This window comes from Spea bombifrons, chromosome 9 (genome assembly GCF_027358695.1).
Source record: "Spea bombifrons isolate aSpeBom1 chromosome 9, aSpeBom1.2.pri, whole genome shotgun sequence".
Classification (NCBI taxonomy): domain Eukaryota; kingdom Metazoa; phylum Chordata; class Amphibia; order Anura; family Pelobatidae; genus Spea; species Spea bombifrons.
In genome coordinates this window covers 18,671,744-18,686,863 of record NC_071095.1, presented here as the reverse complement: position 1 = coordinate 18,686,863, position 15,120 = coordinate 18,671,744, and positions in this window count along the sequence as shown.

Sequence of the window (15,120 nt, the reverse complement as noted above, 5' to 3'; positions counted from 1 at the left end):
TGTCAAAAAATATTCTTTGCAAGATAGCCAAAAGTCAAAATTTGATGACCTTCCTCTGTTGTCTATCGCTTATGGCTTCTCTTTAGATATTTCATGTCAGCACCCATATAATCATCCATGCCATGGTGGTACTACTCTCAAGAACACTTAACATACATAGCAAGTTAGGTTGATAATAAAAGGCACAGGTCTATTAAGTAGGACCTTGTAGATCGAGAAGGCAGCATACCTATAATATTACTACTACTATTACTCAAACCTTACTCAGTCCTTGGCCTCGATGACATCTTATAAGACCAATATGTCACTCAATCCATCACCCCTGAAACCACCGCCTGTGCCAGCACTAATGACATTGCTCATTACTCATAACACAGCAACTCCATGGTGCCATGCAGGGTACTGTTAGCTGTGAATTGCAATTCCTATGATGCTCAGCCAGCATCATGGAAGTAGTATGTCTGGCTGAGCCTCATGGGAATTCAATGTGTTCATTATTTTAAATATTCATGACTGTGCTGACAAAAATGTAGCGCGTTTTAAGTAGGGATGCAAGCGTGGCATTGTAAACTTCAATTGTATTAAACCCCACAAAACACACACACACACACCATCCCTGCCGTCTCTTACACACACACACACACACACACACACACACACACACACACACACAAACCACCCCATCCCTGCCCTCTCTCACACACACAAACCACCCCACCCCTGCACTATCTCTCTCACACACACACACACACACACACAAACCACCCCACCCATGCCCCCTCACACACACACCACCCCACCCATGCCCTCTCTCACACAAACCACCCCACCCATGCCCTCTCTCACTCACACACACACACACCCACGCCCTCTCTCACACACAAACTACCCCACCCATGCCCTCTCTCTCTCACACACACACACACACACGCCCTCTCTCTCACACACACACACACACACACACACACATGCCCTCTCTCACACACAAACCACCCCACCCATGCCCACACGCACACACACCCCACCCATGCCCACACACACACACACACACCATCCATGCTCCCTGGTTTAAACCCTTTAAATCAGAAGAAAAAAAAAAACAGATAAGCATTCATTAAAATGAATTGGATACAAACAGACTTATTGATCCTGGATCCCACTAAAAGGCTTGCCTTGTTTGTATGTGTAAACGACCATGGAAAACAGCAAGCAGTTTCTATTTTCTAATTTTGCCCCATTTCTTCGCCAAACACACACAAAAAAAAAGATATATTATCAAGAAGCATAATTGTACGCATAATAGGTTGTGTGTTGCTAATGCAGCCAATCAGACCACTGATTTATTCTTGTAAATTAAAACATTGCATAGATTTAACTTTTTCCCCCCAAATCCTTATGTTGGGAAGAAATAAACAAACATGTTTCCACAACTTTGAAATTTCTAGTTTGAGAAAGGAAGCACACGTTGTCCTCACAGATATCTTGAAGGCGATACCTTAATACAGCAAGTTCATTTAAACAAGCTTGGGATAAATGTATGGCTCCAGAATCAAAGAGGAGACCAAGGACTGATTAAAGAAAAATGGGCAGACTAGATGGGCCAAATGGGTCTTATTTGCAGGCAAATTCTACATTTCTGTATCCATACCCATTAGAACTGATTTTTCATATAACGCTGCACCGCCAGCCATACACTACAAAAGTAAGTCCCTTGTTATGTGGCTGTGGGAAGTTGTAAAATAAAAACAAAAAAGGCAGAAATAATGTTACGCTGCTCGGATTCAATGGATGACAGAAACCTACATGTCCAGGTGTTGCGTGAGACCAGAAGGTACCAGGCTTGGTAAGAGGAAGTTATTAGACCAGCACAATGCTGATCTCAACAAACATGATAAGATGTGGCGGCTGCTCTGTTTATTCAGCTCCAGCTGCCCCCACACTATTCAGCTATGTAAGGAAAGCATAAAAAAAGAGAGATTAGAGAATAAAAGGTACAAATCTGACCAGTCTAGCAATATGGAACAGGAATGAAGTGGGCATGTTTTCTTCCTCAGCTGTCTCTGCAGGTTGCACCGCACGTATGTTCTCCCCCAGCTGTCTCTGCAGGTTGCACCGCACGGATGTTCTCCCCCCAGCTGTCTCCGCAGGTTGCACTGCACGTATGTTCTCCCCCCAGCTGTCTCCGCAGGTTGTACCGCACGTATGCTTCACACACGCACCGACACCCATGCTACACATACGCACCAGCACACAGACTCCTACGACACACACGTGCACTCACGGCCAATGCGCCAGACACGCACAAGTGCGCCCCCTGGCCCATGTGTCAGACACGCACAAGTGCGCCCACGCGCCAGACACACGTGCGCACCCAGGCCCATGCGCACACATACACACCGACTCAGGTGCTAGACACATATACTAGAGCCACACACACCTACATACTCCATGGCTAGACACACATGCACACAGACTCTGGATCCAGAGTATATGAGTGTTCCGTGCAAAAGAACACATGCGTGTATACAAGTGTGGAACAGAAGAGACGCATGTGTGCACAGGCTCGAGAAATAACAGACAAGCGGGTACGCACAGAAGTGAGAGAACAGACTCGTGTATACGAATTAGTGCCGATGCGAGAGAACAGGTATGTATGTGTGGCTCCAACATACGCTGGCATTTTTATGGCTGATCTAGAAGAAAGATCTATCCTAGTGATTTGTTTAAAAAAAACATGTGATCAAACGGTATCACTATCTTGATACATTGGAGTCTCTCAACAGTTTCTTTGAATTCTGTCTCCACTTTGATTAAGTTTACAATGGGGGCAGATAACCATAAGTTTGTGGCCAATCCCACCTGCTCCCACCACATTTGTGGCCAATCACGCCCACCTCCTTACCTGATTTCCCGCACAGCCCCGCAAGTTGTTCCCTCACAGCATCTCTTCTCTTGCTCCGCCCAGGAACAAGGCAGAGTCACAGGAAGTGACATCACATCAGATGACTGTTAGGGACCATGAACCAGACAGACACAAAACGTAAAATGCAATCACCTTTATTGTAATGACAATAGTGAACAAAGCCAAATCGTGATCCAAAAGCATTTACCAAAAGACAAGCCGGGGTCAGGAACCAAGACAGGTACTCAGACAGGCCGGGGTCAGGAACCAAGACAGGTACTCAGACAGGCCGGGGTCAGGAACCAAGACAGGTACTCAGACAGGCCGGGGTCAGGAACCAAGACAAGTACTCAGACAAGCCGGGGTCAGGAACCAAGACAGGTACTCAGACAAGCCGGGGTCAGGAACCAAGACAGGTACTCAGACAAGCCGGGGTCAGGAACCAAGAGAGGTACTCAGACAAGCCGGGGTCAGGAACCAAGACAGGTACTCAGACAAGCCGGGGTCAGGAATACAGAGATCAGCAAAGTCAGGAACAAGCCAAGAATCAGGAGCCAGGAGGGACATCAGAGAAAGCCAGGTCATACACAGGAATTCAGGAACACAGCAATAGCACTTGCAGCCAGAAACAACACAAGGGGAAAAAGGAAGTGAAGTTTAGCTGCTTAAATAGCCAAAAGGGGCTGGCTGTGGGCTGGACAATGGACAAGAGTCACAGGAGTGACAGGAGTGTAGCCATGGCAACCCAGCCAGGCTGTATAGCCTCCAGCAATGCAGCAGAAAAGCAGCTAGACCATAACAGTGACTCCGCCTTGTTCCTGGGCGGAGCAAGATAGGAGACACTGTTATGGAGCAGCGAGAAAACAGCCTTGCGGGATTGCACGGGATTACCGGGACCCGCAGGTACAGTGCCTGACCGCCCGCTCTCGCCCGCAGCCCCAGCAAGACCGCCCGCGCCCGCGGGACCCGCCTCCCAATGCAGTCCTCTAATACAGGGCTCTGTTGTGTATCATCCACATGGAGGAAGAAAATACACTGTTAATCAGTATGTGACATGTAACTCTTCTTATGTGGTATATCTCCTGAAATGTCCTTGTGGTCTTTTGTATGTTGGGCAGACTACGCAGAGAATGAGAGAAAGATTTTCAAAGCATAAGTCTACCATAAGGACTGGGTTACTTGAATTACCAGTCCCGGCTCATTTCTCTGAGTGGTGCCATAACGTTGCACAACTGAAATTTCTGATTATTGAACAGATTCCAGAAAATTTAAGAAGGGGAGATCTCCTTTACCGCCAAGCATTTTGGATTAGAGAGCTGAATAAAACTTGTCTTGCTACAGTTTCCCTAGTCCTTGTTATAGTTCTCCCTTTGCAGAAATCCATTTCTGGATTTCCCTATGCTCTGCCCTCTACCGCTGATTCCTTTATTCCAGTCCTGCTCTTTGCTTCAGCTCTGTTTCCTTTATAAGGTGAGCCCCACCCGTGTGCTCTGTTTGTTTCAGTCAGCAGTCTGAAGGTATGTCTCATTGCTATGTGTTTAGAGTTCATGTTTGGTTTGTTTAGTACCTCTGTAAGCAGGGTTTTAGCGTTAGGACTCACCGTCATTGGAGTACTTTGGCCATAAAATGTGACGGAATCTCCGATTGTTATCTCATAGTCCTAGGCTAATCCTGTGTTTGTGTGTCAGTCTCTTATGTGCCTTTGCCCTCTCTTCCTGGTATCATCTGAGGATTTTGGTTCCTCTCTCCTCTCCCCATATCCCAGTTAAGATGTCCTATCCTTGCTTAAAGGAGAAGTGTCTGAGGATTTTGGCTCCTTACTCCATCTCCTGTGTTCCTTGCCTTGTTCCCTGTCCTTTATGTCCTGTGCCATGTATGTCTTGTCTGATTATGTTTCTTGCTTGGTCTCCCTGTCACTTGCTCCTTGTTCTTTCCCCATTGCTTGCTATGTTTCTCCTGTACTGCAGCATCCTGCCCATTTCTATGTTCTGTTATGTCTCATACCTGCCCCAGGGTGCCTGCAGGTTATTACTTTGTTTTGATCTGGATAACATCCGCTGATATGTCAGGGTGCTGGTACGTGGCTGCACAACCCTAGGTGCTCAACACCCTGGAGAGTGCAGTCACCCTGCACCAGGCCCTGTCCATCTCCGCTACTGCGCAATAACTCCTGAACTCCATCTTTGGGTGCTGTGGGTCCTGGTAGCTGTCTGACCACGGACCCGGGTCCTTACATAGTCCAAAAGGGTTACATTTTTATTATAGTGTAGCATCTCTTATTTGAATAGTGATAAGAGTTTCATATTTTTTATTTAATTTTTAATACTTTTGATAGTAATTAACTTACCCTTTTTATGTTTTTCATAGATTCTTGGAAATTGGTGCTGGTTCACTTTTAGAACTACACACACTCGTCTTCGAGCAATAATATGCATGCGTTCTGCTTTTCCTTTTAGTATTAAGATTTTGTATACACTTTTATTGAAACAGTTTTATAAGTCTTAATTTTATGCGCTTGCCAAATTTGGTTCAGTTTAATACACTGTCACTTTAAATGTGTAATATAGTATACATTCTCACTTATATGTATAATATAGGGATATTAAGAGGTATAAGAGGACACATGTCTTGCTGTTTCACTTTAATATAAATGTGATTTAATATTATTTTCAAAAAAAATTGGAGGAAATATTTATTAATTTTATTTTTTGATAAACTGCACTTTTTTCACTTTTTAAATCTATATGCTTAATATTTTAATACACTTAAATTTGCACTCTGTTCAGAATATGTACTAATTTGGGTATAGGGCAGTATGGAATATGCTTAATACTTTAATTGCGTATTTGCTCATAATATTTGGTTTTCTTTTTTTCCTCCCCATTTTACTTTATTGCTGTGGCTCTTTAATGTTATGAAATGATTGTTTCTACATTATATGTACTTGGTCATCCTGATGACCGTTCTGCCGATACACCTTCTTCCCTTTGATGAAATACGTTTTTAGGCAATACCATCCTGAATGCGCCTGATCGTCTGATCTCAGAAGCTAAGCAGGCTTGGGCCTGGTTAGTACCTGGATGGGAGACCGCCTGGGAATACCAAATCTTTTTGTTTTTTTGGCGTGATGTCATCATGCAACCATGTGATCTGGTCTGGTCACATGATCAGACATCGGCAGAAGGGCAACAGGAAGAGATTAAGTTATGGAGACACAAGGTATTTACTATTTTGATAGGATTTGACTAGTATTTGATTACTATGTGCCGTTAATATGTCTGATTATTTGTAATATACTGGAAAATGTAGATGTAAACATTTTAATTATTTTATGTTACGTTGCTTTTTTTTTTTTTTGCTTTCTCTAAATAAAGTATCCGAAAGATTGGAAGCTGTTTGGAGTGCTGGGATTCCTTTTCTTTGTTCGTGTGCTTCAAGAGGGTTTATGCTGTCCCTTTTTTCCTGCTAGCACCCAGCTTCCTGGGAGTTAGGTGCAGAACCATTTTTTCTTTTTTAGCAGTACGCCGCTCAGGCCTGGCCCTTGCTGGTCACCATTCACCGAGGCATCAACCGAACAGTTTTCCACTTGATCTGGGGCTCCAAAATGGACAGAGTAAAGCACGCAGTGATGTACAAGAACCCTGGCAAGAGAGGCAACGGCGTGCCTGGCATCCCTACCATGCTGAAGGCTTTCTTTGCATGCAACTGCATGCACAGGACTCTGAGACGTAGTGAAAGGCTCTGCTGGAAACTCCATGTCTTGCTTCTTCCTACTGGCCCTGTGGAGTCGCCTCAAGTGGGACAGCTCCGTCCCTTACAATTGGACTATGCCCTGGTTCTACTCGGACATGGGCAAATTTGTAAGGGAGCACCAACTGGAGGGAGTTGAACCAGACCTGTGGTCACCCCATGTGATCCACAAGCTCATCAGAGCCAAAGACACTATCGAGAACATCCCAGGGCTCCCCGACGCCACAGCCAAGACTGTTTGGGCCAACGTGGCATCGAGCAGGCTAACCAACAGGCACAAAGACATTGCATGGATGGCCATTCAGGGAGGCCTCCCCCTAAGGACAGTTATGCATGCCAGAGGGATGTGCAGATATAGACACTGCCCACAGTGCATTGTGGAGGAGGAGACTTCCCTTCACTTGTTCTGGCAGTGCCCGTTTGCACAGGCTTTGTTCAGAGCCCTGGAGCTGGATCTCAAGGACTCTATCGATAGAAAGTACCTCTCCTACCACTCTGAACTTTACGGACTTTTTCCAGAAACACACACCGAGAGCGCCATTGACAATGTGCTATGTAAGGACGCTCTATGGCTTGCCAGGAACCACCTGGTGTTGAGGAGGGAGCAGGTCACAGTCCATGACTGCCGCAGGCTTATCCACTATCTCGAGGATAGTCTAGAGGATAAAGACTAGCCCCATCTTCCTCAACCCCTTTTTACTCTCCCCCTCGCCCACCCCGACTATTCCGTTTCCCCAGGCTGTTTCCACTAATGTGCTAACCATATGTGACATGTCTGGAATTGTAATTATACACTGCCTTTACTGTATATTACTGAGCTTTCCGTAACTGAAGTCATACTGTAACGTGTATTGCGCTGCGCCGCAGTACCACTTACCGACTTTCTGATTAACGTACTATTCTCAAAAAAGGCACAAAACATTTGTTTTTTATATTAAACTGGTTGAAATAAACTTTCAATAAATTTATTTAAAAAAAATCTGTTATCAGTTTAATATCTGGGACTACTAGTGACTACTAATTCAGGAGGGCGTTTAATCTCTGGATAATTAAACATTAAATAAATCAATTTATTACTACAGTAAGTACAGTGCACACACGGACACCCAGACACACACACACACACACACACACACACACACACACACCAGGCAGGCTCTGCCACACCGACACCCAAACACACACCAGGAAAGGCTCTGGCACACGGACACACAGACCTGGAAAGGCTCTGGCACACGGACACACAGACCTGGAAAGGCTCTACCACACTGACACCAGGACAGGCTCTGCCACACAGACACCCAAATACACGCCAGGACAGGCTCTGACGCACAGACACCCAGACACACACACCAGGAAAGGCTCTACCACACCGACACCAAAACACACACCAGGACAAGCTCTTTCACACAGACTCCCAAACACGCACCAGGAAAGGCTCTGCCACACATACATCATATACACACACACCAGGACAGGCTCTGCCACACTGAAACCCAGACACACACCAGGACAGGCTCTGCCACACTGAAGTCCAAGCACACACTAGTCTATTGTTGATGCCCCCACTGCCATGTGTATTACCCCCAGCCACATACCCCCTGTTTATATTGATTTTGTAATGCCACAACCCAGCCACCTCCCCCTTTTGTATTTAATTTTTAATGATGTCCCAAGGCAACCCCCCTCCCTTGAATATGGGTCTGCTTTCCTTTAACCCCCTATTTTTTGGTAATACTTACATTTTATTTATTTATTTATTTTCTCCTGCTCTCCGCTGAGCGGATGCGAGCGAGATTGAAAGCTGCCGTTGAAATTTAAGTGGCCTTTTAAGACATGGGACGAAGAGCTGAGCCACGACCATTGGGCTGTGTCGTGCATGCATGCTGGTATCTTTCATTTCATTAGGCGCCGGCGGCCTGACTGCCGCACAATGGCCGCTTTCAATCCCGCTCGCAGCCGCTCAGCAGCTGTTTTGAACTTTGCGGCCGCTTTGAGTGTTGGTCTGCCAGCCCACCAACTGGATTTCCCGGTGGGCCAGTCCGGCCCTGGGTGTGATGTCTGTGTTGATTTGTGTTGCTTCGGATTTGGATGTTTCGGAATTTTGCCTCTTCGTGTTCCAGGACAAGGAATGTGGTGCATCAGTGAAGATCAGATGGAGGACGTGGTGCTGTGACATGATGTGGTTGTTTTTTTTTCCTTTGGGTTTTTTCTGGGATATGGATTTTTTGGTTTTTGTTTAATAAAGTACTACGAGGATGTTCTTTTTGAGATGTATTTTGAAATACGTAAGGTGAAATGTTCAGTGTACGACTCGACTAAGAGGGGTTCAGAGAATACCCCTTTCTGTCTCATTAGAGATTTTTACCTTTGGCTCAAAGCAGCAAGGTGAATTGTTCAGTGTAGGACTCGTCTAAGAGGTTTGCTGTGACGTAGCAGGCCAGCCTCCACTTTAAATGGCCTTTAGAGTGAAACTAAAAACTTCCGTTTATCTAAATAAGCACCAACCCCAATATGGAGCTCACTAGGAATATGCTTGATGTTAGGATATGCAGCTGCTCGTGGGGGCAGGTGGATGCACAAAGGCTTTTGAAGATTCCTTGTTGTGGACCCCTGCTGTTTTCAGGCAGTTTGTCTTTGGCTAGGCATGTGATATCCACCTTGGCTGAGGGCTGGGTATGAGGTAGCATGGCCCTTCTCCCTCCTTTATTTTCCTCTTTCTCTCCACTTACAGGGGTACCCATAGTGGTAGAAAGGGGTCCCCATGGTTTAATGGTAGATTTGTCCCTGGTCTTGGCTGCTTATGGGTCAAATTATTTGCTGTGAGTCAGGGCAGGTGAGCTCAAGACTGGTCCAGATGGGACCACATGCTTGGGGTTCGATAGCGCCTCAGGCTGCGGATTCTGGGGTGATGCGTTGCGGTTGGCCGATGCTGCCCTGAGGGGGGCTTTGTATTTGATTTGACGTAAAGATTTTCTTCCTTCCCTTTGAGAAGTTTAGTCTGGGCCTATATTACTTTTGGTGGTCGGCCATGACTGCGCTCCAAATGAACGGTTTCTCTGTTGGGACCATAAGAAAACTGCACTGTGGTTGCACCTTATGGCCCCAGGGGGACCTCCCTCCCAGCCTTTTCAGGGGGCAGCCAGTTCTCTGGAATGTGTGAATGATAATTATTTTCTTTCCTTGTATATATATAGTCTAACCTTGCAAAGCAGCCGGCCACCCTCACCAGAGCTTCCGTAAGTAGTGCTGGAATAAGCTTTCCAGAAAGACTTATAGACTCATGTTTGTGAATTGGTGGAATTTGCAGCGACCAACAAAATGCATTTGGGTTTTTAGATAAAGCTTAACTTCCTGCAATTCATTTCATTGCCTGGTGATCCGTTACCCCTAGTCAGATCCCCCTTTCAGCGATCTGAATGTTTCCCAGCACGGCCCCAATGGTTATCTTATCACTGAGATGGTAGATGCTGAACAGCCTTCTAGCAGACATGGAAGAGGTTAATACGATGAAGAATGAATGCGTAGGAAGGACACCTCATTGTTCAGCTCTGCGCATTATGATGGCGCTATAAAAATTATTAAATAATAAGACAAGGCTGAGGTCCAAGTATGGATGGGGTAGATAGGCTAAAGGGTTACATTGGCCAGCTATTTCCCTGTGATGCATGACATGCTCTTTTATTTATTTATATATATATATATTACATTTTATCCTGTATGTAAACAGAATTCCGCATTCTAGCTCCTGAATGATAGAATTGTTTCCTTGTCTTGCAGGAATCTCCAGCGCCGGCTCCTACAGGACCCCCTAGAACTCCTGGTCGCTCTGGCACCGCCGCCGCACCCAGCTCCTCGCCGATGGCAGCAGTAAAGAAACACTCTCCCTCCCTTCTCACTATGTACACCCCTCTCCCTCCCTTCTCACTATCTACCCCCCTCTCCCTCCCTTCTTACTATGTACCCCCCTGTCCCTCCCTTCTCACTATTTACCCTCCTCACCCTCACTTCTCACTATTTACCCTCTCCCCCTTTGTAGTTAAACGTCTAGGACTTACCAGACAGACATCCAGCGGTGGGGGCGCGACATCCAGCGGTGGGGGCGCCTCCGTTTTCCTGCTCTGCCGCAGTGGCGTCACATGCCGGTACCGCAACAGAGTTAGAGACCTCGCGAAGGAGACTGAGGGGCACCCCTCTCTCCTCCGTGTGAAAAAGTGACGAGGCTGCAAGGCAATCCGGGACATGTGGTCATCCCAGCCCGTGGCACCACCCTGGTGAGCGGCACCCGGGGGGAACGGAACCCCCCACGCTAGGTACGCTACTGTTATATGTATATACAATGACACACTCTAACACTGTGCACACATACACACTGAATTTGGCACTACAATACAGTAGAAATACTGATTCTGTCACTATACATTTACACACACACGGACTCGAGCACTGTACATATAGCACACGTACACACTATTTTTTTTTTTTTTATGCGCTAACTATTAAGTGTAATCTGGACTCGTCCAATACAGATGCCGCTGTCAGCGAAGGAGTCCTGGACAGTTTCTTCAACAGTCTCCTGCATAAAAAGACAGGGTCCCCAGGCAGTCCGGGGGGCCGCCACGCAGAACGCACAAGGATCAGCCAAAACACCAGGTATGAATGTATGGAGCTTGATGCTCATCAAGATTATTTAATTAAACTCGTACTATTCTCACTTTTCAATGCCAAAGAGAGCGTTCCTTGGGTGGTGGACGATTATCTGGGTTATCGGGTGAGCTGTAGATTTCTTTTTAATTTTGCACTTTTGTTTTTTTTTAAAGAGAATATTTCATTTTCTGCAGCCACAGTTTCTATGCCTCTTTATTTGAACTGTTTATTTGAGTTATTGTTTTAAGCATATATTTATTTATGTAGATAAACGAGACTATGAAATAATTGGTGTGATACTGATTTCTTTTTTTTTCTTGGCCGCAGGACAGAAACCAACGTCCAGGACGAGCTGGACAGGAGGACCCGCCGACAAGACGCTGTGTTAGCCAACTCTTCTTCTACAGAGAACGAGGTCTGATCTCCTCGGACAGCTTAAAGAAAAAAAGCATGAAAATTTAAAACAATAAGAATAACGACCTGATGTAACCCAGGCGGCTCTGCACACAGTAGATACTGCTTCTGGATCGGACATTCTGTATGTTGGCGGAGAAGTCCCTGCCAAGCGAAGAGTGACTCTAACCTCTCTACCCCCCTAAAAATGAGAGAGGTGCTGCGGCATTGGGCTCTGTCACCCACCGTGTTTATTCTAATGACATTCGGATGGATAGAAGATCAACCGTGTTGTTTTGTAGATTAGCGTTCAGAGGGCTCCCAGGTACCCTCCATCGAGTTTGAGGGTGTTTTGTTGTTATCATTATATAATTACCTATTCATTAAAACCATTGATGGACGTATTATTAACGAATAAAAGAAACGTTGCAGAATTTGGTTAATAAATGCTGCGGCAAATTCAATTTCCAACCACGCATGGCTGCGGTGTCGTTATTGGCGTGGTGTCATTTGGGGGATCTCCTCCAGGAACGGGTAGTGGGGGGGCCATGCCAGCAGAAAAGCTTGGATGTTGGAATAGAGATTGGGGTGAGGCATTTGCCTGTTCCCCCCCCCCCCATCCTGCCACACATTTGCTGGTTATTGCGGGAATGAAAGGTCTTGTATGGGCAATTTATGACTTCTTTTATGTTGATTGTCACAGACGAAAGTAAAAATGCACTACACATAGACTCATCGCCCACAATGTGCCCGCTTTATACCGCTGGCTCCCCCGGCTTCCCCGTTATCCCCAGCGGTCTGAGCGTTACTGGGTTTGCTGCTTCAGTGTCACTTTGCGCTGGTCTCAGATTTGGTTTGCTCTCCCATGTATTACGGTATGTATCTTGTGGTGGAGTTGAGTATTGATTCCTCTAATGTTACTTTGGTTATGTTATGGGGTTAAATAGAAACATAGAAAGTGACGGCAGATAAGAACCAGTAGGCCCATCCAGTCTGCCCAACCTCTGAGTGCTTTCCTTTAGTACTTGCCTTTATCCTATATCTAGCTTGGCCTTATGCCTATCCCATGCTTGCTTAAATGACTTCACTGTATTAACATCTACCACCTCTGCTGGGAGGCTATTCCATGCGTCCACCACCCTATTCCCTACAGTCCTATTGGAGGATGGCAATTCAGAAATGCGTCAAAGTGTTATATTCTATCACCCCTCCAGTGGATTTATCTCCTCCTTCCCAGCCAATCAACACATCGACAGTGACTCCTTGTCCGAACTCGTAACTGCAACTCCCCCAAATAATTTTACTGTCCCTTGAAGATCCGAGAAAATCAACGTGTGTTTCTATAATAAAAACATCCTGTCTGTAAAAACTGCTGTGAATGAGTTTATTTTATGTGATCCAGGTTGGAGGACTAGCCGAGCATCACCAAACCACCCAATGTTTCACTGAAAAGCTGCGGTTTATACAAGAAACTCAAAATAAACACAAAAGGAGTTTCATTTTGACGATAAAGTAAAGTTTTTATTTACATAGAATTATAAACGCATCATCTTTGAGATATTTCAGGCATCTAAACTCTTAGAAAAACACAAAGTGACAGAGGGATTCCCACTAGAAATGGGGCATTTTGGGAGACGTTCATCACTCAGGCACGATTCACATCCACAATGGGGAGATTCTCTTGGTTCCTTTCGCGCCGGTGGGCATTTTAGCAGAAGACCTCAGGGACTGTTGTGCGCTCTCAGCCGGTGAGCACCTGGGGGTCAGAGACAGAAGCATATTCAAAATTCATGATTTTGTTAAAAATACATAATTCTTTATTAGCGAGTTGTTCAAGTAGGTGTCTCTGCTGGGTTACAACGTGACTGATACATGAACCATGCCAGCTGAGCACCAACAAATAAGGGAGAAGACAAATCCACCCCGCAGCCGCCGGCCGCAACCAATTAACCTTGTGGCGCGGTCCATAGGGAACGATGCTGCTAATGAGAGGTTTGTGGGTTCGATCCCGACCTCAGGCACTTAGGCTGCTCAACAAACTGGAAAATCTAATAATGAATCAATGAACCGCCCGCTCTTCTTACTGCCCCCCTGTCCACTTTATTAACGCAGTGAGAGACCGCTTAGACATTCCAAGGCTGGCACTTTAATCTGGTTTAAAATCCCCGTCCCAGCGGAATCCCCTTCCATCATTCAGAAGCAGCAGCAGCAGCGAGATGAGATCCTGCATTCCATCGTAACATGAAGGGCAGCTTGCCTGTAAATAAAGTGTTACTTATCAGTATAAAACATACAAAATACCCAATTTCTAACTAGAGAGCAACATATTCATTTGCTAATTTATTTGATCTAAACCTACACAGAACTATTATTACACAGATAACTTTTTTTAAAGGCTATGAAGCTGTGTGAATGGCAGGGATCACCGAGTGCCGTCAGTATCAGGAATGGATGAAAATCGGCTTAAAAGACAAGTTTTATTTTTTTTTTGCCACGAACTCAAAATTAAAAGTGGCGCACCGTGTACAGAGCAGGACCAGCAACACCGAGGACCAGAGTTCGAATCCACCCAGAGGAAGATGACGGCCGACTAAATCAAGGTAAGAATCGAGTAATAAAACTTCTTTCCGGCAGCTCCTCCTCCAGGGAATGACGACATCAACGGAAACAGCCATCTGAAAAAAAAAAAAAAATAAAATTCATATTTATTCAAGCCGACAATCAATATTTGCATAATCACTTTGTACCGCCCAAATCGGGCACCTGTGTAAAAGGGGCGGGGACATGGTAATTAGTGGGTGGACCCGCACATGACATCATACTGTTTGTCAAATTCCATTGGTCAGATCAACATGTGACATCATATCACCGCCCCTTTTTTGGGCGGTCTAGAACAATTTATGGGCGTTCCTTAATTTGAATGACAGGAGCTTTGAAATATGTCAATCACCAACTTTGACAGGCAGAGCGACCAATAAGAGAGCAGGAAAGTCAGTACAGTTTTCTCTGTTCCAGCCTCATCTACGCAAACATGTATTTTTACTCCGTATCTGCCGACTTTTTAGCATTTTTCTATTTATCCCCCCCCCTCTATTAACAGCTAGAATCAGACTGTGCAGGAAGCGCGCGGACTGCGCTCACAAAACCGAATCAATGACTCAAAACAGAGCGAATCCTTACCTGATAACTCGAGCCCGGCGCGGAAGGCAGGAACCCAGTGGGCGGAGCAGGGAGAAAACACGACCTTTGGTGTGACGTAGCTGCTAAAGCGAACATTTGATTGGCTGAGGAAAGAAAAGGCAGACCGAGTTACCCGCACAGAGAACTTGGCTGTGGTAGAGAGCGGTTTGCGAAAGCAGAGCTCCCTGTCCGCTCCTGCAATGTCCTAGGGCACGAAGCCGGCACCTACCCCGCCTGGGGCTCGCTGC